Below are 24,088 nucleotides of genomic sequence, written 5' to 3'. Positions count from 1 at the left end.
ATATATAGGTTTTATTAGTAGATGTCAGGGAAGACAACTAAACCCTGTAAGATAATAAATCTCCTCATATGTTTCCCTTATTATCTCCAGTAATTGTATTATTACACAGGATTCTTATGATGTTACATCGGATCATCTTCTTCTCATTCAGGTCTCTACAATATTGGATCCTCTCAGTGAAGATCTTCTACATAAGAGAATATTCCTGATTTACCCATCAAGGATGGATATGGACAGAGACAAGATGGTGGAGAGGATGTTACACCTCACCCTAGAGATCCTCTTCCGTCTCACTGGAGAGGTGAGAGATTCTGATGACGTCACATTACATCATTCTTATCTATGGGAATAACAGATGGACAGAACTGGAGAGGTGAGGACTCTGGAAATGTCTGTAGTGAGATTTATTAATGTGTCCCTCCATAACCAGGATTACACAGTGGTGAAGAAGACCTCTAGTGATCGCTGTCAGGACCCTGTGTCTGAGGGATGTGGAAGACCCCTGAGCCCAATCACGGGGCCTCCACCTCACCCCCTGATCCATGAGGACATCAATGACCAGAAGATCCTAGAACTCATCTACAAGATGATTGAGCTGCTGACTGGAGAGGTGACACTGTTGGGAATGCTGGGACATTATACAGTAACACTATGAAGGGATCGGGGGGATGACGTTATCATTGTATGTGTCAGGTTCCTATAAGGTGTCAGGATGTCGCTGTCTATTTCTCCATGGAGGAGTGGGAGTATTTAGAAGGACACAGAGATCTGTATAAGAACATCATAATGGAGGGTCCCCAGCCCCTCACATCACCAGGTAATAGACAGGACTAAATACACACAGCCTATAATTATCTGTATGTAGAGAATGAATTCAGTCCCTGTATGTGTTTCCTCCAGATCTATCCAGTAAGACGACAACACCAGAGAGATGTCCCCGTCCTCTTCTTCCACAGGACTGTAACCAAGAAGATCCCAGTGCTCCTCAGGATCATCAGGTAGATGGAGAGAAGGTGTCAGGAGATCTCCCCTATGATGTGTAGACGGCTGTTAAGGTCTTGTGCTCAGTCTTGTTTTATCCACCAGTATTATATGTTTTATACTTGTGTAATGAGAACGGTGGAGATGGCAGGATTAGAACTGATCATAGATGGGACTTCTCCATCTCTCTGTGACTTTTACAATATTTGTTTCAGGGTGAAGATCTGACCCATATTAATACTACAGAGACATATGTGAGAGATGATGAGCTGTGTAAAGAGGAGATTCCCACATATGACTACCCAGGTGAGTAGTAACCACTGAATGCAGAGAAGTCACAGATTCCTCTCAGTCACCGGCTGTGGCTGCTTTATCGGTGGTGTAGTCCGGCCGTATTACCATCATACCTCCCAACTTTTGAAGAAGGGAAAGAGGCACATTTTAGGCCACGCCCCGACCACACCCATTAAAGAGCTAGTCACACCCGTGTCCATGCCTCAGCCACTCCCAGAGAAAGAGGGGAAGGAAAGAACATAGAGAAAGGAGAGAGAAAGAAAGAACGAACAGAGAGAGAAAGTGGGGAAAGAAAGAGAGAACAGAGAGAAAGAAAGAACAGACAAAGAAAGAGGGGAAAGAAAGAACAGAGAGAAAGAAAGAACAGAGCAAAAGAAAGAACGGAAAGAAAGAAAGAACAGAGAGATAGAGAGAAAATACAGAGAGAAAGAAAAAGGGGAAAGAAATAAAGAACAGAAAGAGAGAGAAAGAGGGGAAAGAAATAAAGATCAGAGAGAGAACGAGGGGAAATAAAGAAAGAATAGAGAGAAAGAAAAGAGAAAGAAAGAGGAGAAAGAAAGAGAACCGAGAGTGTTGTGAGTTCATTTTCCCCTTCATTACTGAGGCCCGAGGAACTCCCTCTTCTGGTAAAGAAAGGTAGTGAGCCTGATTATCAAACACCTGAGGCTGATGATGATGACTGGCTGAGTGGAGTTACTGACTGGATATAAGGCTGCTGACACCCTTCTGCCCTGCGGATGATTTCTCTGTGGGATCCTTGGAGACCAGTCTGAATTCCTGCTCCTCTAAAGCTAAGTTTGCTGCTCGGCCTTTTGCTTTGGTGCTTTGACTTTGTTTTGCTTTGTTTTTCTGGATTTCTGCCATTCCCTGCTGTGATGTGCTGAATTCATTTAGCTCTGTCTTCTGAAAATACCTGAGTGCTGATTTAGTTTTTGAAGCCTAGCTGCTTCAGGGCCTTTTTCATATCAGCTTGTTGGCTTATGTCTTTGATAGGGTTTTGGCAGATTGCAGACAGCAGCCTTCCTGTCCTTTCCTATCTAGGTAGTTTTGGGCCCCGTCTTTGCTCAGTCTATCTTTCTGTCTGTGTTAGTATTTTCATCTTGCTTCACCGTCATTATATGTTGGGGGCTGCCTATTGCTTTGGGGTCTGCTCTGGGGCAGTTTAGATTTCCCCTTTCTTTCTTTAGGCCTATGTAATTCTCTGGCTGTGATCGAGGGGTCTAGGGCATCGTAGGAACCCCCCACGGCTACTGCTAGTTGTGTTGATAGGTTCAGGGGTCTGCAATCTGATAGTTGCCAACTTCTCTGGTTTTCTGGACTTAGCTTGTATTTCTGCTTTTGCCTTCTACGGTGACTCATTCATAACAGAATCACCCGCCATACCGCAGATTCTAGGGTACTCGATAGCAGGAAAGAATTGTATAAAAAAAAAAATAAAAAATAAAAAAAAAGTGTATATTTTTTCCTCTATATCTCTGAGGCCGTAGGGGGAATTTTTTTTCTCTCAATGGAGATAAAGCAATTGTCTGATCGTGTGGAGCAGCTCGCTGCGGAAGTGCGGGGAATTTCCGCCTACCTTGCTCATTCACATGCTGCTGAACCAAAGATTCCTACACCTGATGTATTTTTTGGGGATCGGTCTAAATTTTTGAATTTCAAAAATAATTGTAAATTATTTTTTGCCTTTAAGCCTAAGGCCTCTTTCACACTTCCGTTTTTTACAATCAGTCACAATCCACCAGGTTTTGAAAAAAATGGATCCTCAAATTTTTTTTGAGGATCCGTTTTTTTCCCCATTGACTTGCATTAATGGCGGATTGTGACGAATTGCTCTCCGTTGCATCCGTTTTTTTTGAGGATCCGCCAAAAATTGCTGTCCGTCACCATCCTCAAAGATTTCAAAACGGAGCTTGTAACGTTTTTTTCTGTGGCGGATCCTCCAGACACTCATTTAACCCGAAATTCTTTCTGGGTGCCGGACAAAAAAAAAAATTCTCTCTCTCTCTCTCTCTCTCTCTCTCTTTTCCCGGCCAGCATTTCCTTTATATTTCCGCATTTTCAGGATCCGTCTAAAAACGGATCCTGTGCCATCCGTTCACATCAGTTAACAACCGATCCGCTTCAATGACTTTTTGGCGGATTTGAACTGATGCAAAAAAACTGAAGTGTGAAAGAGGCCTAACTCGTCAGGGAGCTCCGCGCAGCAGGTTAAAATTGTCATCTCTTTGCTGCGGGCGATCCCCAGTATTGGGCGTTTTCTTTGAAACCAGATGATCCTATTCTGACTAATGTGAACGCATTCTTTCAAGCTTTGGGGTTGTTGTATGACGAACCTAATGCCATTGATCAGGCTGAAAAGACCCTGCTGGCATTGAGCCAGGGTCGTGATTCTGCAGAATTGTACTGTCAAAAATTCCGAAAGTGGGCAGTACTTACTACCTGGAATGATAATGCCTTGGCAGCACTCTTTCGGAAGGGGTTGTCAGAAGCCGTAAAAGATACTATGGTGGGATTTTCTGTTCCCTCTGGTCTTGACGATTCTATGTCATTAGCCATTCAGGTTGATCGGCGTTTGCGCGAACGCAAAGCTGCACGAGAGGTGTTGCCACCTGTTGAACAAATGTCTGAACCTATGCAATGTGATAGAGTTTTTTCCAGAGAGCAGCGTCAGGAGTTCAGAAGGCGTAATAAGTTGTGTTTTTTCTGTGGAGGTGCCTCGCATATTATTTCTGTTTGTCCTAAATGAGAGAAACGCTTTGCACACACGTTTTCTGTTGGGGGTGTTCAACCTAAGTTTCTTCTGGCTATTACTCTGATCTGCTCCCTGTCCACCTTTTCCGCCAAGGCTTTTGTGGATTCGGGAGCAGCCCTAAACCTAATGGACTTGGATTTTGCTAAACGTTGTGGATTTCCGATGACACCTCTGCAGACGCCTATCCCTTTGAGGGGGATTGATGCTACTCCTTTGGCTAAAGATAAACCCCAGTTTTGGACCCAGGTGGTAATGCGGGTCGCCCCAGACCATCAAGAAAATTGCAGATTTTTGGTGTTACATAATCTGCATGATACTATTGTTCTGGGGTTTCCCTGGTTACAGATTCATAATCCAGTTTTGGATTGGAAATCTGTGTCTGTGGTGAGTTGGGGTTGTCAGTGTGCCTTTATTGAGGCTCCGGTGTTTTCCACCTCTCCTCAGTCGCATGATGTTCCTGATTATTTGGCGGACTTTTATGATGTATTTAGTGAGAATGAGTCTGCATCTCTGCCTCCTCATAGGAGTTATGACTGTGCAATTGAACTGAGCCCGGGGTGTAAATTTCCCAAGGGTCGGCTCTTCAATTTATCTGTACCCGAGCACGAGGCTATGCGATCCTATATTAAGGAGGCGTTGGAGAAGGGTCATATTAGACCATCCTCGTCACCCTTAGGTGCCGGGTTTTTTTTTGTAGCCAAAAAGGATGGATCATTAAGACCTTGTATTGATTATCGTGCCCTCAACAAAATTACTGTTAAATATCAGTATCCGTTACCCCTGATTTCTGATCTATTCTCCAGAGTTAAAGGTGCTTGCTGGTTTACCAAGCTTGACCTCAGGGGGGCGTATAATCTTATTCGCATTAAGCATGGGGATGAATGGAAGACGGCGTTTAATACTCCGGAGGGACATTTTGAGTACCTGGTGATGCCTTTTGGGCTCACTAATGCCCCTTCTGTCTTCCAGTGCTTCATGAACGATATTTTCCGAGATTTTGTCGATAAATTTTTGATTATCTATCTGGATGATATTTTGATCTTCTCCAAGGATTGGGATTCTCATGTGGAACATATTCGGACTGTGTTCCGGATCTTGAGGGAGAATTCCCTGTATGTCAAAGGATCTAAATGCCTTTTTGGAGTACAGAGGATTTCTTTTTTGGGATTTATTTTGTCCCCGTCAACTATTGAAATGGACCCGGCCAAGATACAGGCCATTCACGATTGGGTTCAACCCACTTCTTTGAAGGCCCTCCAGAAGTTTTTGGGTTTTGCTAATTTTTATCGGAAATTTATAGCAAAATTTTCTAGTATTGCCAAGCCATTGACTGATTTGACTAAAAAGGGTGCTGATGTGTTAAATTGGTCTCCGGAGGCTGTTTCTTCCTTTCAGGAGCTGAAGCGAAGATTCACCTCCACCCGGGTTTTGCGGCAACCTGATGTCTCACTTCCATTCCAGGTAGAGGTGGATGCTTCTGAGATTGGTGCAGGAGCTGTTTTGTCCCAAAAGGATCCTGTAACATCTAAAATGAATCCCTGTGCTTTCTTTTCCCGAAAGTTCTCTCCATCTGAACGTAACTATGATGTGGGGAATAGGGAACTGTTGGCCATGAAATGGGCATTTGAGGAGTGGAGACATTGGTTGGAGGGAGCTAAGCATCAAGTCGTGGTCCTCACTGACCACAAGAATTTGATTTACCTAGAGTCGGCTAAGCGCTTGAACCCTAGACAGGCTAGGTGGGCCTTGTTTTTTACACATTTTGATTTTGTGGTTTCTTTTCTTCCTGGAACAAAGAATGTCAAGGCAGACGCCCTCTCTAGGAGCTTCTTTGCTGATTCTCCTGTGGTGACCAAGCCTGCTACCATCTTAGGCGAAGGGGTAGTTCTTTCTGCCATCTCGCCCGATTTGAGACGTGCTCTGGAAGAGTTCCAGGAGGACAAACCTGAGCATTGTCCCAGTGGAAAGTTGTATGTTCCTGACCAGTGGAAGAAGAGAGTGATGTCTGAAGTTCATTGCTCTGCTTTGGCTGGTCATCCAGGTATTTTTGGTACTAGAGATCTGGTGAGTCGGTTTTTTTGGTGGCCCTCCTTGTCTCGTGATGTCAGGAATTTTGTGCAGTCCTGTGGGACGTGCTCCCGGTCTAAATCGTGTTCTCGCTCTAGTGGGTTGTTGATGCCTTTGCCTGTCCCCAAGAGGCCATGGACCCATATTTCAATGGATTTCATCTCTGATATGCCTGTCTCTCAGAGGATGACTGTTATTTGGGTGATTTGTGATAGGTTCTCTAAGATGGTTCATCTTGTACCACTCCCTAAGTTGCCATCTTCCTCTGAGTTGGTGCCCCTGTTTTTACAACAGGTGGTTCGTTTGCACGGGATTCCTGAGAACATTGTATCTGACAGAGGAGTCCAGTTTGTGTCTAGATTTTGGAGAACTTTCTGTTCCAGGCTGGGAATTCAGTTGTCCTTCTCCTCTGCTTTTCACCCTCAGACCAATGGGCAGACAGAGAGAACAAACCAGACCTTGGAGTCATATTTGAGATGTTTTATTTCTGCTGATCAGGATGATTGGGTTTCATTTTTGCCCTTGGCCGAATTTGCTTTAAATAATAGAGCTAGTTCTGCCACTTTGATGTCACCTTTTTTTGTAACTTTGGGTTTCATCCTCGATTTTCTTCAGGGCAGGTGGAGCCCTCTGCCTGCCCAGGTGTTGACACTGTGGTGGAGAGAATGCACCAGATCTGGGACCAAGTGGTGGATAAGTTATCTCTCTCCCAGGAAAAGGCCCAGCGGTTTTCCAACCAACATAGGACCATTGGTCCCCAGTTTAAGGTTGGTGATATGGTGTGGTTATCATCAAAAAATATTGCTATGAAGGTGGCTTCTCCTAAGTTTAAACCTAGATTTATTGGACCTTACAAGATTGTGGAGATTATTAATCCGGTCTCTTTTCGTTTGGCTCTTCCTGTCACATTTAAAATCCATAATGTGTTCCATAAATCTTTGTTTAAGAGGTTTGTTGAACCTGTTGTTCCGGGGGTGGCACCTCCAGACCCTGTATTGGTTGAAGGTAACATGGAATATGAGGTAGAGAAAGTACTGGATTCCCGTCTGGCTAGACGGAGACTCCAGTATTTGGTTAAGTGGAAGGGTTATGGTCAGGAGGATAATTCCTGGGTCTCTGCCTCTGATATTCATGCCAAAAGATTGGTGCGTGCCTTTCATCGGGCTCACCCTGATCGCCCTGGTGGCGTGGTTGAGGGTTCGGTGACCCCTCCTCAAGGGGGAGGTACTGTTGTGAGTTCATTTTCCCCTTCATTACTGAGGCCCGAGGAACTCCCTCTTCTGGTAAAGAAAGGTAGTGAGCCTGATTATCAAACACCTGAGGCTGATGATGATGACTGGCTGAGTGGAGTTACTGACTGGATATAAGGCTGCCGACGCCCTTCTGCCCTGCGGGTGATTTCTCTGTGGGATCCTTGGAGACCAGTCTGAATTCCTGCTCCTCTAAAGCTAAGTTTGCTGCTCGGCCTTTTGCTTTGGTGCTTTGACTTTGTTTTGCTTTGTTTTTCTGGATTTCTGCCATTCCCTGCTGTGGTGTGCTGAATTCATTTAGCTCTGTCTTCTGAAAATACCTGAGTGCTGATTTAGTTTTTGAAGCCTAGCTGCTTCAGGGCCTTTTTCATATCAGCTTGTTGGCTTATGTCTTTGATAGGGTTTTGGCAGATTGCAGACAGCAGCCTTCCTGTCCTTTCCTATCTAGGTAGTTTTGGGCCCCGTCTTTGCTCAGTCTATCTTTCTGTCTGTGTTAGTATTTTCATCTTGCTTCACTGTCATTATATGTTGGGGGCTGCCTATTGCTTTGGGGTCTGCTCTGGGGCAGTTTAGATTTCCCCTTTCTTTCTTTAGGCCTATGTAATTCTCCGGCTGTGATCGAGGGGTCTAGGGCATCGTAGCAACCCCCCACGGCTACTGCTAGTTGTGTTGATAGGTTCAGGGGTCTGCAATCTGATAGTTGCCAACTTCTCTGGTTTTCTGGACTTAGCTTGTATTTCTGCTTTTGCCTTCTACGGTGACTCATTCATAACACGAGAGAAAGAATGAAAGAGGGGGAAAGAAAGAACAGAGCAAAAGAAAGAACAGAAAGAAAGGAGAGAGAAAGAAAGAGGGGAAAAAAGAACAGAGAGAAAGAAAAGAAAGAAAGAAACGGGAATGAAAGAGAACAGAGTGAAAGAAAGAGGGGAAAGAAAGAACAGAAAGAGAGAGAAAGAAATATTACAGAGAGGAAGAAAAAGAAAGAAAGAACAGAGAGAAAGAGGGGAAAGAAAGAAAGAGGGGAAAGAAATAAAGAACAGAGAGAAAGAAAGAGGGGAAAGAAATAACAGAGAGAGAGAAAGAGTGGACAGAAAAAAAGAACAGAGAGAAGAAAAAACGAAAGAGGGGAAACAAAGAATAGAGAGGGAGAGAAAGAAAGAGGGGAAAGAAATAAAGAACAGAGAAAGAAAGAGGGGAAAGAAAAAAGAGAGAAAGAAAGATAAGAAAGAAAGATGGGAAAGAAGAGAGCAAGAGAAAGAGAGAGAAAGAACAGAGAAAGAAAGATTAGCGAGAGAAAGAGGGGAAAGAAAGAAAGAACAGAGCGAAAGAAAAACAGAGAGAAAGAAAGAAGAGAAAGAAAAGAAAGAACAGAGAGAGAGAAAAAAATGAAAGATTAGAGAGCGAGAGAGAAAGAAAGATTCTATAAATATACTATAGCAGCCTGGCTCCCATTGTAAAGCCCACCTGAGCCTCCCAATGCAGGACATATCATGATCCGCTCACATGGCCGGCATCCCCGATTCCAAGGCGATCCCGCTGTCCGCGCTGTTGGAGGATGACACAGTAATTTATCTGAATCATTCCCTGAAGTGCCTCCATGGTTTGGTCACAACCTCCTCCCGAAATTACCTCATTTCCGGTCAGCTTCTAGCACGTAACTTCCGATGGAACGTCACATGCGAATTTTAAAGTGCTCCTTGGGGTTCCGCTGTGTACTCCTGTGTCCGCAGGAAAAGTAAGCTCCTGGCCGGGACAGACTCTCTCTTAAAATCGGGACTGTCCTGCTGGATCCGGGACGGTTGGGAAGTATGAATGCTCCCCACCATACACCTTGTACACGCATGGCTCCGCACACCTCATGCACACACGGTTCCGCTTTGTATGCCTCGTACACATGCGGCTCCGCTCCGTACACCTCGCACACACGCGGCTCCGCTCCGTACAACTCGTACACACACGGCTCCGCTCCAAACACCTCGTACACACACAGCTCCGCCCTGTACACCTCGTACACACACGGCTCCGCTCCATACACCTCGTACACATGGCTCCGCTCCGTACACCTTGTACACACATGGCTCCGCTCCGTACACCTCGTACACACGCGGCTCTGCCCTGTACACCTCGTACACACGCGGCTCTGCCCTGTACACCTCGTACACATGAGGCTCCGCTCCGTACACCTCGTACACACCCGGCTCCACTCCGTACACACGCGGCTCCGCTCCGTACACCTTGTACACACTCGGCTCCGCTCCGTACACCTCGTACACTCGCAGCTCCGCCCTGTACACCCCGTACACATGTGGCTCCGCTCCGTACAACTCGTACACACACGGCTCCGCTCCATACACCTCGTACACATGGCTCCGCTCCGTACACCTTGTACACCTCGTATACGCTCCGTACACCTCGTACACACGCGGCTCTGCTCCGTACACCTCGTACACACGCGGCTCCGCCTTGTACACCTTGTACACATGAAGCTCCGCTCCGTACACCTCGTACACACCCGGCTCCACTCCGTACACACGCGGCTCCGCTCCGTACACCTCGTACACACTCGGCTCCGCTCCGTACACCTCGTACACACGCGGCTCCGCCCTGTACACCTTGTACACACACGGCTCCGCTCCGTACACCTCGTACACACGGCTCCGCTCCGCACACCTCGTATACACGGCTCCGCTCCGTACACCTCGTACACACATGGCTTCGTTCCGTACACCTCGTACACTCACAGCTCTGCTCCGTAATCCTCGTACACACACGGCTCCGCTCCGTACACCTCATACACACGCGGCTCCGTTCTGTACACCTCATACACAAGCAGGCTCCGCACCGTACACCTCGTACACACGCGGCTCCGCCCTGTACACCTCGTACACACACGGCTCCGCTCCGTACACCTCGTACACACGGCTCCGCTCCGCACACCTCGTATACACGGCTCCGCTCCGTACTCCTCGTACACACATGGCTTCGCTTCGTACACCTCGTACACACACGGCTTCGCTCCGTACACCTCGTACACACACGGCTCCGCTCCGTACACCTCGTACACACGCGGCTCCGTTCCGTACACCTCGTACACACGTGGCTGCGCTCCGTACACCTCGTACACACGTGGCTCTGCTCCGTACACCTCGTACACACGGCTCCGCTCCGTACACCTCGTACACACACGGCTCCGCTCCGTACACCTCGTACACAAGCGGCTCCGCTCCGTACACCTCGTACACACGTGGCTGCGCTCCGTACACCTCGTACACACGTGGCTCCGCTCCGTACACCTCTTACACACACGGTCCTGCTCCGTACACCTCGTACACACGCGGCTCCGCTCCGTACACCTCGTACACACGCGGCTCCGCACCGTACACCTCGTACACACATGGCTCAGCTCCGTACACCTCGTACACACACGGCTCAGCTCCGTACACCTCGTACACACACGGTTCCGCTCAGTACACCTCGTACACACACGGCTCCGCTCAGTACACCTCGTACACACACGGCTCCGCTCCTTACACCTCGTACACACACGGCTCCGCTCCGTACACCTCGTACACACAGGGCTCCGCTCCGTACACACACGGCTCCGCTCCGTACACCTCGTACACACACATCTCCGCACCGTACACCTCGTACACACACGGCTCCGCTCCGTACACCTCGTACACACACGTCTCCGCTCAGTACACCTCGTACACACACGACTCCGCTCAGTACACCTCGTACACACAGGGCTCTGCTACGTACACCTCGTACACACACGGCTCCGCTCCGTACACCTCGTACACACACGGCTCCGCTCCGTACACCTCGTACACACACGGCTCCGCTCCGTACACCTCGTACATACAGGGCTCCACTCCGTACACCTCGTACACACACAGCTCCGCTCCGTACACCTCGTACACACACGGCTCCGCTCCGTACACCTAGTACACACACGGCTTCGTTCCGTACACCTTGTACACTCACAGCTCTGCTCCGTAATCCTCGTACACACACGGCTCCGCTCCGTACACCTCATACACACGCGGCTCCGTTCCGTACACCTCGTACACACACGGCTCCGCTCCGTACACCTCGTACACACGGCTCCGCTCCGCACACCTCGTACACACACGGCTCCGCTCCGCACACCTCGTACACACGGCTCCGCTCCGTACACCTCGTACACACACGGTTCCGCTCCGTACACCTCGTACACACACGGCTCCGCTCCGTTCACCTCGTATATACAGGGCTCCACTCCGTACACCTCGTACACACACAGCTCCGCTCCGTACACCTCGTACACACACGGCTCCGCTCCGTACACCTCGTACACACACGGCTTCGTTCCGTACACCTTGTACACTCACAGCTCTGCTCCGTAATCCTCGTACACACACGGCTCCGCTCCGTACACCTCATACACACGCGGCTCCGTTCCGTACACCTCGTACACACGGCTCCGCTCCGTACACCTCGTACACACGTCTCCGCTCCGCACACCTCGTACACACACGGCTCCGCTCCGCACACCTCGTACACACGGCTCCGCTCCGTACACCTCGTACACACACGGCTCCGCTCCGTACACCTCATACACACACGGCTCCGCTCCGTACACCTCGTACATACAGGGCTCCACTCCGTACACCTCGTACACACACAGCTCCGCTCCGTACACCTCGTACACACACGGCTCCGCTCCGTACACCTCGTACACACACGGCTCCGCTCCGTACACCTCGTACACACACGGCTCCGCTCCGTACACCTCGTACATACAGGGCTCCACTCCGTACACCTCGTACACACACAGCTCCGCTCCGTACACCTCGTACACACACGGCTCCGCTCCGTACACCTCGTACACACATGGCTTCGTTCCGTACACCTCGTACACTCACAGCTCTGCTCCGTAATCCTCGTACACACACGGCTCCGCTCCGTACACCTCATACACACGCAGCTCCGCTCCGTACACCTCGTACACACACGGCTCCGCTCCGTACACCTCGTACACACGGCTCCGCTCCGCACACCTCGTATACACGGCTCCGCTCCGTACTCCTCGTACACACACGGCTCCGCTCCGTACACCTCGTACACACACGGCTCCGCTCCGTACACCTCGTACACACGGCTCCGCTCCGTACACCTCGTACACACGGCTCCGCTCCGTACACCTCGTACACACACGGCTCCGCTCCGTACACCTCGTACACACGGCTCCGCTCCGCACACCTCGTATACACGGCTCCGCTCCGTACTCCTCGTACACACACGGCTCCGCTCCGTACACCTCGTACACACACGGCTCCGCTCCGTACACCTCGTACACACGGCTCCGCTCCGTACACCTCGTACACACGGCTCCGCTCCGTACACCTCGTACACACAGAACTATGCTCTGTACACCTCGTACACACGCGGCTCCGCTCCGTACACCTTGTACACACACGGCTCCGCTCCGTACACCTCGTACACACGGCTCCGCTCCGTACACCTCCTACACATGCGGCTCCGCTCCGTACACCTCCTACACACGCGGCTCCGCTCCGTACACCTCGTACACACGGCCCCGCTCCGTACACCTCGTACACACGGCTCCGCTCCGTACACCTCGTACACACACGGCTCCGCTCCGTACACCTCGTACACACGGCTCCGCTCCGCACACCTCGTACACAAACGGCTCCGCTCCGCACACCTCGTACACACGGCTCCGCTCCGTACACCTCGTACACACACGGCTCCGCTCCGTACACCTCGTACACACACGGCTCCGCTCCGTACACCTCGTACATACAGGGCTCCCCTCCGTACACCTCGTACACACACAGCTCCGCTCCGTACACCTCGTACACACACGGCTCCGCTCCGTACACCTCGTACACACACGGCTCCGCTCCGTACACCTCGTACACACACGGCTCCGCTCCGTACACCTCGTACATACAGGGCTCCGCTCCGTACACCTCGTACACACACAGCTCCGCTCCGTACACCTCGTACACACACGGCTCCGCTCCGTACACCTCGTACACATATGGCTTCGTTCCGTACACCTCGTACACTCACAGCTCTGCTCCGTAATCCTCGTACACACACGGCTCCGCTCCGTACACCTCATACACACGCGGCTCCGCTCCGTACACCTCGTACACACACGGCTCCGCTCCGTACACCTTGTACACACGGCTCCGCTCCGCACACCTCGTATACACGGCTCCGCTCCGTACTCCTCGTACACACATGGCTCCGCTCCGTACACCTCGTACACACGGCTCTGCTCCGTACACCTCGTACACACGGCTCCGCTCCGTACACCTCGTACACACAGAACTATGCTCTGTACACCTCGTACACACGCGGCTCCGCTCCGTACACCTTGTACACACACGGCTCCGCTCCGTACACCTCGTACACGCGGCTCCGCTCCGTACACCTCCTACACACGCGGCTCCGCTCCGTACACCTCCTACACACGCGGCTCCGCTCCGTACACCTCATACACACGCAGCTCCGCTCCGTACACCTCGTACACACACGGCTCCGCTCCGTACACCTCGTACACACGGCTCCGCTCCGCACACCTCGTATACACGGCTCCGCTCCGTACTCCTCGTACACACACGGCTCCGCTCCGTACACCTCGTACACACACGGCTCCGCTCCGTACACCTCGTACACACGGCTCCGCTCCGTACACCTCGTACACACGGCTCCGCTCCGTACACCTCGTACACACACGGCTCCGCTCCGTACACCTCGTACACACGGCTCCGCTCCGCACACCTCGTATACACGGCTCCGCTCCGTACTCCTCGTACACACACGGCTCCGCTCCGTACACCTCGTACACACACGGCTCCGCTCCGTACACCTCGTACACACGGCTCCGCTCCGTACACCTCGTACACACGGCTCCGCTCCGTACACCTCGTACACACAGAACTATGCTCTGTACACCTCGTACACACGCGGCTCCGCTCCGTACACCTTGTACACACACGGCTCCGCTCCGTACACCTCGTACACACGGCTCCGCTCCGTACACCTCCTACACATGCGGCTCCGCTCCGTACACCTCCTACACACGCGGCTCCGCTCCGTACACCTCGTACACACGGCCCCGCTCCGTACACCTCGTACACACGGCTCCGCTCCGTACACCTCGTACACACACGGCTCCGCTCCGTACACCTCGTACACACGGCTCCGCTCCGCACACCTCGTACACAAACGGCTCCGCTCCGCACACCTCGTACACACGGCTCCGCTCCGTACACCTCGTACACACACGGCTCCGCTCCGTACACCTCGTACACACACGGCTCCGCTCCGTACACCTCGTACATACAGGGCTCCCCTCCGTACACCTCGTACACACACAGCTCCGCTCCGTACACCTCGTACACACACGGCTCCGCTCCGTACACCTCGTACACACACGGCTCCGCTCCGTACACCTCGTACACACACGGCTCCGCTCCGTACACCTCGTACATACAGGGCTCCGCTCCGTACACCTCGTACACACACAGCTCCGCTCCGTACACCTCGTACACACACGGCTCCGCTCCGTACACCTCGTACACATATGGCTTTGTTCCGTACACCTCGTACACTCACAGCTCTGCTCCGTAATCCTCGTACACACACGGCTCCGCTCCGTACACCTCATACACACGCGGCTCCGCTCCGTACACCTCGTACACACACGGCTCCGCTCCGTACACCTTGTACACACGGCTCCGCTCCGCACACCTCGTATACACGGCTCCGCTCCGTACTCCTCGTACACACACGGCTCCGCTCCGTACACCTCGTACACACGGCTCTGCTCCGTACACCTCGTACACACGGCTCCGCTCCGTACACCTCGTACACACAGAACTATGCTCTGTACACCTCGTACACACGCGGCTCCGCTCCGTACACCTTGTACACACACGGCTCCGCTCCGTACACCTCGTACACGCGGCTCCGCTCCGTACACCTCCTACACACGCGGCTCCGCTCCGTACACCTCCTACACACGCGGCTCCGCTCCGTACACCTCCTACACACGGCTCCGCTCCGTACACCTCGTACACACGGCTCCGCTCTGTACACCTCATACACACACGGCTCCGCTCTGTACACCTCGTACACACGCGGCTCCGCTCCGTACACCTCGTACACACGGCTCTGCTACATCCACCCTGTAAACCCCTCCTGACCCCACACAGAAACTTCCCCTCATCCAGCACCATGACAACCAGCACAGCAGAGTCCTGCACACACTGAGGCCCCTGATCATGTGACCCCTGACTCCTCCCCTCCTGTGACCTCATCACAGGTCCTGTGCGCACAGATGCAACAGACTAGCAAGTCATCGCCGACTGTGGGGGTCGGTGCATGGGGGGGCGTGGTGGCTCAGTGCACTGCGGCTGTGCGGGGCAAAAAAGAGGCCCGCGCGGGACAGGCAGTCAAAAACGGGAATGTCCGCCATATCCGGGACGCTTGGGAGCTATGTTACCATAATCACCATTTTGCCTCTAGATCACAACATTCTCCTCCACCAAAACTGTTCACATGACTTTGAGCATTGAAATCCCTTTTCTGTAGAACTTACAACCTGGTAGATCCACCTACCCCCTGGGATTAGGAGACGCTGACCGTTACCTGCCCAGATCTGTAACTATAAAGCCAAATGACAGCGTACGTAGAATGTGCTGACAAGATAGAAAATCACTTGAAGAAAAATCTTATGCTGGGCCTGTAAGAGAAAGCGGAGGGTAATGATGCTGTTGGCTTCCTAGATCCCTGAGATCTTATCGGATGAATCTTCTCTCCCTTCTGTGCTGCTGAATGTCTCATGGTTCCTACAAGACCAGGTCCAGTCTTTCTGGCCAAACTTCCCTTTTATGAGCGACACCAGTAAATGTGCAGTGAGGCCAAGTGTGAATTTCTGTCCAATAACAGCAGAGTTTCCCTTTATCCTGACTTTTCAATTTGTGTTAAAACCAACTAACTTCCAGGAGGATTGTGATAATCTCCAGGACAAACATTCCACCTGTGTGTGGGGGGGGGAGAGAGAATGAGAGAGAGAGAGAATTTTTTTTTGTCCGGCACCCAGAAAGAAAAAAACGTTGCAAGCTCCGTTTTGAAATCTTTGAGGATGGTGACGGACAGCAACTTTTGGCGGATCCGCAAAAAAAACGGATGCAACGGAATTCTCAAGTCACATGAAAAAAAGAAAAAAAAAAAGAGAGGGTCCTTGAAGCTATAGATTGTATTGAAAGGCATGCCTACCTTGTTCTCTTCTCCCCTCCAGCCACTGTTCCTGGCTCAGAGGAGCCAATTTCTTCTGTAGGCATGCAAAATATGATTGCCATGACCCCGGGGACTTTACCCTAACAGGGTCCTATAAAATATAAATGCTTCTGGAGACCAGGGGGCCATACCGTGATGGTTACCCCTCCATATCAGGGGGCCATACCCGAGATGGTTACCCCCTCCACACCAGGGGGCCATACACGAGATGGTTACCCTCCACACCAGGGGGCCATACCTGAAATGGTTACCCTTCCAAACCCGGGGGGGTCATACTGTGATGAACACCCCCCCCAACCAGAGGTCCATACTTAATATGGTTACCCCTACTAACCAATAACTTCAAGGACCCACTAAAAGGAAAACAAATAACTGTTTTGTTTTTTTGTTTTTGTTTTCATTTTTTGTTTTTTAAATTTTTAATTCATGTTCTTATTAAAATAAACATAAAATAAACATCAAGGCATAAATAACATTAACACGCTGGGGGGAGTCCTTGAAGCTCCCAAATCTGGTGATTACAAACATAAAATGTACCAACAATTACTCCCAGCCGTTACCCCACTAGCTCGGGAGCACCATAGCCACAAGGGTTCCAATGTTCACTTGAATTTCCTGGGGATCCGACAAACTCTTGCCGTAACTCCCCTCCACCTTTCACCAGGTCCAGAACCATATTAACTACCAAAAAGATGAATCCATATCCCAATGGATCCCCCAGACCAATTTCTAACCAACTTCAAGGACCCCCCCAACCACCAGGCTCCAGGTAATCCACTCAGGCCTGTGCTATCTGCCAACTTAAGTAATATAAAATAAGCACTTGGTGGGTATACACTGATCCCTTTTTTTTTTTTTAATATAATTATTATTCACACCTTTATTAAACAAACATACCATAAAACATCAAACATAAATAATATTAACACGCTGGTAGGAGTCCTTGAAGCTCCCAAAATCTGGTGATTACCAAACATAAAGTGAACATGAAATGTACCAACAATTACTCCCAGCCGTTACCCCACCAGCTCGGGAGCACCATAACCACAAGGGTTCTGATGTTCACTTGAATTTCCTGGGGATCCGACAAACCTTTGCCGAAACTCCCCTCCACCTTTCACCAGATCAGAACCATATTGAATTCCAAAAGGAGGAATCCATATCCCATTGGATCCCCCAGACCATATTTAACCAACTTCAAGGACCCCTCCAACCGCACAAGATGTGGGATAAGTGAGGGTGAAAACCATGCAGGTTTACAACGATGGTATACAACAGGTTAATAATGGAAAATATCCCATCGTAAGGTCCAGAAATAGACAGAGATGGGCAATGCTGTGTTATATGCTGTAACCATAAATGTGAAGCCGCCTGCTCCTCTACAGCAGTTACAGACTCTAATCACCAGCTGCGCATAAATGGTAAGAAACATGTAGGTCTAATATCAGCTGCCTGCAGCCATAGGTGTGTGAGCAGAAAACTGCAAGTTCTGTATCCCAGTCACTCTACTACATACACTTACAATAGACGAGACACAGGGCTGAAAACTGGGCCCATGAGGTGTCCTCCAGAGCAATGTGCCGCTTCACACTAGGAGTGCCCACTCACTGCCCGCCATGTGAGGAGTTATTACTGCCCACTCACTGCCCGCCATGTGCGGAGTTATTAGTGCCCACTCAAATGTGCCGAGTTACTCCACGATTATTTATTTTACACATGATTAGAATTGAGCGAAACGGGTCGGTCAGATTCAAAAATCGCTGACTTTCGCCAAAGTCTGGTTTCGCCGATCAAAACCCGACCCTAGCGTAAGGTCAGCCATGAGGTCGCCGATCAGCGCGCCAAAGTTGCGTTTCAAATAATCCTTTCAGCGCCTTTTCTCACCCAATGATGGAGGACGCACACTGTGGGCAACGCGATGATATGCGCAGCGGCCAGCACCATCTTAGAGAAGGGCAATGAAGTGATTGGCTGACTTTGTGTGGTGTCACAGGGGGTATAAAAGGCTGTGAACACCGATCACCATCTTCTGCCGATAGCATAGCGAGAGGTTGCTGCTGCTGATTCTGAACAGGGAGAACATTAGGCAGGGAAGAATAAAAAAAAAACTGCTTCTGCTGATAGCGCTTTTCACTGTACAGTTGGTGTGCATTGAAAGGGGAGAATTTTTGTTGTGTGCAGCAGCGCTGGTGGTGATTAGGCTGCCTTTTAAGGCTACCTGCTAGCTGCATTGGTGTGTGCACACTGCTGTTCAAACTGCTTTTTTCAAAGCACTCCAAATTTTATTATTTTGTCCTGGTGAGATACTGAGCGTTCATTTTTTCACACACCGTCTAGCGGTGTATGCTCCTCACACACTACCGTGTACCGGCTAGTATCACGGACAAATAGAAGCTACCTGTGTGTGACTCTGGAAAAAAGAAACTAGGAGTTTGTCCGTTTTTAAACACCTACACCTTAGAGTTGTGTCCATTTTTCAAACAGTTTCGTATATCTGACAGCGTGTGTCAGTCCGTATACAAATACACGGAGCTTGACAATTTTACATACACCGTACAGTGGTGTACGCTCCTTACACACTACCGTGTACTGCCTTCTAGCACGGACAAATAGAAGCTACCTGTGTGTGACTCTGGAAAAAAAAAACGAGGAGTTTGTCCGTTTTTCCAGACCTACACCTTAGAGTCGTGTCCATTTTTCAAACAGTTCCGTATATCTGCTTGTTGGATTACGGTCCAATACATACTGTGAGAGCGTCTGTGAGTAACATAATATATATGTTGATTTAATTTGTTTAATACACCTTACACAGCTGGACGCTCCTCATACAGTACCATCTCTCTGCTGGTATTTTTGGTACATTTTCCCAAACATGTGGAAGTATGGTGGAAGAGTCCGCGGATGTGGGCAGGTGGCGCAGCTGGTACTGATGGTGGTGGTGCATCGGCTGGTTCTGGCAAAAGCACAATAGCAGCTAAGGCAGGAGGTGTTGAGCCTGCGTCATCCTCTGGCCCAAGAAGGCCTGTAAGGTTGCCTTTTCTTGGAGTCGGAAAACCGCTTTTAAAGCCGGAGCATCAGGAACAGGTTTTGGTGTACATTGCCAAAACAGCCACCAGCTCTATCGCCTCCTCTTCTAAACGGTCAAAAACTGCAAGCACAGTCGTCAGTGCAGGGTTCTGGTCATAAAAAAACCCTTTCCTTGTGTCCTTCACCCCCACCAAAAGTTACAGATGCGGCAGCCCACACTTCAGATTACTCTATGGTGCTCTTTTCACATACCATGCCTTGGTTATACAGTCAAATCCAGGGTTCCATGACAATTGTGTACAAGATAATTGTGTACGGACAATTGTGTACAGAAAATTGTGTACAGGCCAATTGTGTCCAAGGACAATTGTGTACAAGGACAATTGTGTACAGGGCAAATTGTGTACAAGGACAATTGTGTACAGACAATTGTGTACAGGGCAATTGTGTACAAGGACAATTGTGTACAAGGACAATTGTGTACAGGGCAATTGTGTACAAGGACAATTGTGTACAGACAATTGTGTACAGGGCAATTGTGTCCAAGGACAATTGTGTACGGACAATTGTGTACAGGGCAATTGTGTACAAGGACAATTGTGTACAGACAATTGTGTACAGGGCAATTGTGTACAAGGACAATTGTGTACAAGGACAATTGTGTACGGACAATTGTGTACGGACGATTATTTACAGACAAGTATAGGGAAAACAAAAAATTAAACGTCCAAAAAAAGAAAATACTATATTCATCATTGATTTTAACGTAAGATTGCTTATTGAATAACAGTTTCAAAGCTTCTTCTATTCTTATTCTACAAATATTGCTGGTCTTGTCTATCGTGCCTGCATGTTGCTGATCGCTCGTAGATACCGCAGCTTGTCTCCTTGATTGTGATAATCAGCCACTTTCACACACAGTCGTTCAGCTAGCTGGACATACTTGCTTCGTGGATGCTCAACATTCAGTACCTCAGCATTCTGGGCTGTAAGTCTATGAATTGCCATGTCACTAATGAGTCCGTTGAACAGTTTCCACACGGTAGGATGAGCACAAAGAAAGAGTGCTTGTAAGGCGTTATGAAACCCCTCGCAGCAATTCGTGGTCTTGGGGGCAGAGGCCAAAGCGTCAGCATAATGATTCCAGACCTCTGGAGTAAACCTTGCGTTTCGAAAGCGTCCATCTACTCCTGGCCCCCTAACGTAGGTATGCTCAAAGTAGGAGAGGAGCTGATTGGTAGCATCATCATCAGGGAAGATTTGGGCTAGTTCGTCATACCTTGCACTTACTTCGGCTGGTGGGACAAACGCCAAGGAGGCCAAAGATTTTACCTTGAGATTGAACTCTCCATCCTCAGCCTCAAATTCAGCCTTTAGGCCCAGCTCATTGACCTTTCGAATAATGGACTGGCTCAGATGAAAGAAGCAGCCAGAAATCGCTGCAGCTGGAAACTCATCTTGGAAAGCTGACATTGCTGCCATCTCAAAGTCAAGAAGAATTTTCTGGGGATTTGCACCTGGCATCAACCCTTTGAGCGCTGTGATCATTCGACGATAGGTTGGACCAGTCTTGTTTGGCAGCAGGCAGTAGATCAGGGGAGGATAGGAGTTGCCGACTTTTGCATGGAGAGAATACAGCTGAAAGAACATGGTTGGCACCACCTTGAACGTTCCATCGCCAAACCATGTGTCTCCTCTTTCGAAATAAGGCAACAGTTCATTGCTACCAATGACAAGAATCCTTTGGGGGTCATCTCTTGCAGAGTCATATAAAATGATGTCGCTGTATTCCTGGGGGATAGCAAAATTGATGCTTTGAGGAGGAGCCAGCATGGTGTTTGCTCGCTGCCTGACCCGACGTGTATTTCGCTCAACGTCACTTCGCTTGGGCATTCGAGACAACACGTCATCAGACCTGTCTCGAAGAACCTGTCCAACAATGCTTCTAGTAGATGCTTGAGAGCTGATTGCTTCTTGCCTCAGAGCAGCCATTGTAGCTCTGGCTTCAGCTTGAACTGGATCTGCAGAGTGACTGTGCTCAGTCGGCTGTTTAACAATCGCAGCTCCAGATGTGTGCATGCGTGCGGGACACTTGAATTTGTTGACTTGCCTGCACCGCCATTCTTTGATGCTGTCATCACGTGTCCTGTGCAGGATATACTCGTGTCCCCCAAGCCTAAGGACATCTTTGTCTTTTTCAGACTTGCTCATAGTAAAAGTCATGGTGAAAGTTGCAAGGGGTGAGTAATGAAAGTGAAAGTAAGCGTCATTGTGAAAGTGGCCTGTACAAGTGGCCTGTACACAACAAGTAAAAGTCATGGTGAAAGTTGCAAGGGGTGAGTACTGAAACCGAAAGTAAGCGTCAGTGTGAAAGTGGCCTGTACAAGTGGCCTGTACACAAATAATTGCCTTGTACACAATTGTCCGTACACAATTGCCTCTTGTACACGGTTCCATGACCTTGTACACAATTGCCCGTACACAATTGCCTTGTACACAATTGCCTTGTACACAATTGTCCGTACACAATTGCCTTGTACACAATTGTCCGTACACAATTGCCTTGTACACAATTGTCCATACACAATTGCCTTGTACACAATTGTACACAATTGACTTGTACACAATTGCCTTGTACACAATTGTCCGTACACAATTGCCTTGTACACAATTGTACACAATTGCCTTGTACACAATTGTCCGTACACAATTGCCTTGTACACAATTGTCCGTACACAATTGCCCGTACACAATTGCCTTGTACACAATTGTCCGTACACAATTGCCTCTTGTACACGGTTCCATGACCTTGTACACAATTGCCCGTACACAATTGCCTTGTACACAATTGCCTTGTACACAATTGTCCGTACACAATTGCCTTGTACACAATTGTCCGTACACAATTGCCCGTACACAATTGCCTTGTACACAATTGTCCGTACACAATTGCCTTGTACACAGTTGTCCGTACACAATTGCCCGTACACAATTGCCTTGTACACAATTGTCCGTACACAATTGCCTTGTACACAATTGCCTTGTACACATTTGCCTTGTACACAATTGCCTTGTACACAATCGCCTTGTACACAATTGCCTTGTACACAATCGCCTTGTACACAATTGCCTTGTACACAATTGTCATTGTACACAATTGGCCTGTACACAATTGTCTGTACACAATAGTCCGTACACAATTATCTTGTACACAATTGTCCTGTCACCAAATCCAGAATTCCCCAGTCCAAGATAAATCTTACATGGAGTGCACTGATGCACAGCCACTGCTAGATGATTCTGCTGGTACATTGACCCACAGCACTACATTGCCCTCGCAGTCTATTGAGCCAGAATCTGACCCAGATGAAACCCAGGTGCCCCTTCCTGCATACCATACCACCTTACACGGTGACACAGAGGAACGTAAAGAGGAAGGTGCAGATGACTTTGAAGAGGAGGTGATGGATGACCCAGTTCTGGACCCGGATTGGCATGCATTGGGGGAGGAGGGTGGCGCTGGCAATAGTTCAGATAAGGAGAAGGATCCGCAGCAGGCATTGACATCACAGCAGCGGTTATCTAGCAGGCCCTTAGCTGTCCTAAAACGTGGAACAAGAGTTGCAGGACAGCTTGACCAGATGGTCAACTTAGCACAGCGTGCAAGGCCAGAAAATGTTTACCATAGTAGGAAGAGTTCAGTGTGGCACTTCTTTGTCCAAAAACCTACTGATGAGGCAAAGGTTACCTGTAAGAAGTGCGGAAGGACACTGTGTTTGAACACATACATTGCCAAACTAATCTCATTAGAGATGATGCCCTACCGTTTGGTTGAAAGTGAAGCTTTCCGCGACCTCATGGCCTACGCTGTCCCACGCTATGACCTACCCAGTCATCACTTCTTTTCTCGAAAAGCCAACCCTGCCCTCCACCGGCATGTGAAAGACCACATTGTCCATGCAATAAAACAGTCAGTGAGTGGAAAGGTGCACCTCACAAGGGATGCAAGGACCAGTATTCATGGCCAGGGCCGTTACGTGTCCATCACTGCGCACTGGGTTAATGTGGTGGATGCAGGCTCCACTGGGGACAGCGGCGGTGGAACAGTGCTGCCTAGCCCACGGTATAGGAAACAGTTGGCTGTAGGCTTTCGCTCCTCCTCGTCTATCAGTGAAAGCTCGTCCACATAGCGCAGTCGCATGAGCACTGCATCCGCAGCTGGCAGTGTTGCACACGAGGTGTCCCACTATCGAACAGCTAGTGGTAAGCATCAGCAGGCTGTGTTAAAGATGATGTCTTTGGGCGACAACAGACACACAGCGGAGGTACTGGACGACTACTTGCAGCGAGAAACAGAGTCATGGCTGGGCAGTCTACATCTTGAGGCTGGCAAGGT

At 49.6% G+C, this 24,088-nt stretch overlaps 1 protein-coding gene across 1 annotated transcript in view; it reads left to right on the top strand.

Annotated features, from left to right (window-relative positions):
- The first annotated feature begins 1,148 nt into the window (after positions 1–1,148).
- Positions 1,149–24,088, top strand: part of LOC141047099 (uncharacterized) — a 34,381-nt gene continuing 11,441 nt past the window's right edge. Inside the window, exon 1 of the mRNA XM_073542063.1 lies at positions 1,149–1,287. The gene's annotated coding sequence lies outside the window, so the exon portion shown is untranslated. The remainder of the gene's footprint in view (positions 1,288–24,088) is intronic.

Source organism: Dendrobates tinctorius, unplaced genomic scaffold (assembly GCF_039654945.1).
Source record: "Dendrobates tinctorius isolate UK_male_01 unplaced genomic scaffold, ASM3965494v1 ptg000126l, whole genome shotgun sequence".
Lineage (NCBI taxonomy): Eukaryota > Metazoa > Chordata > Amphibia > Anura > Dendrobatidae > Dendrobates > Dendrobates tinctorius.
This window is presented reverse-complemented; position numbering and strand designations above follow the sequence as displayed.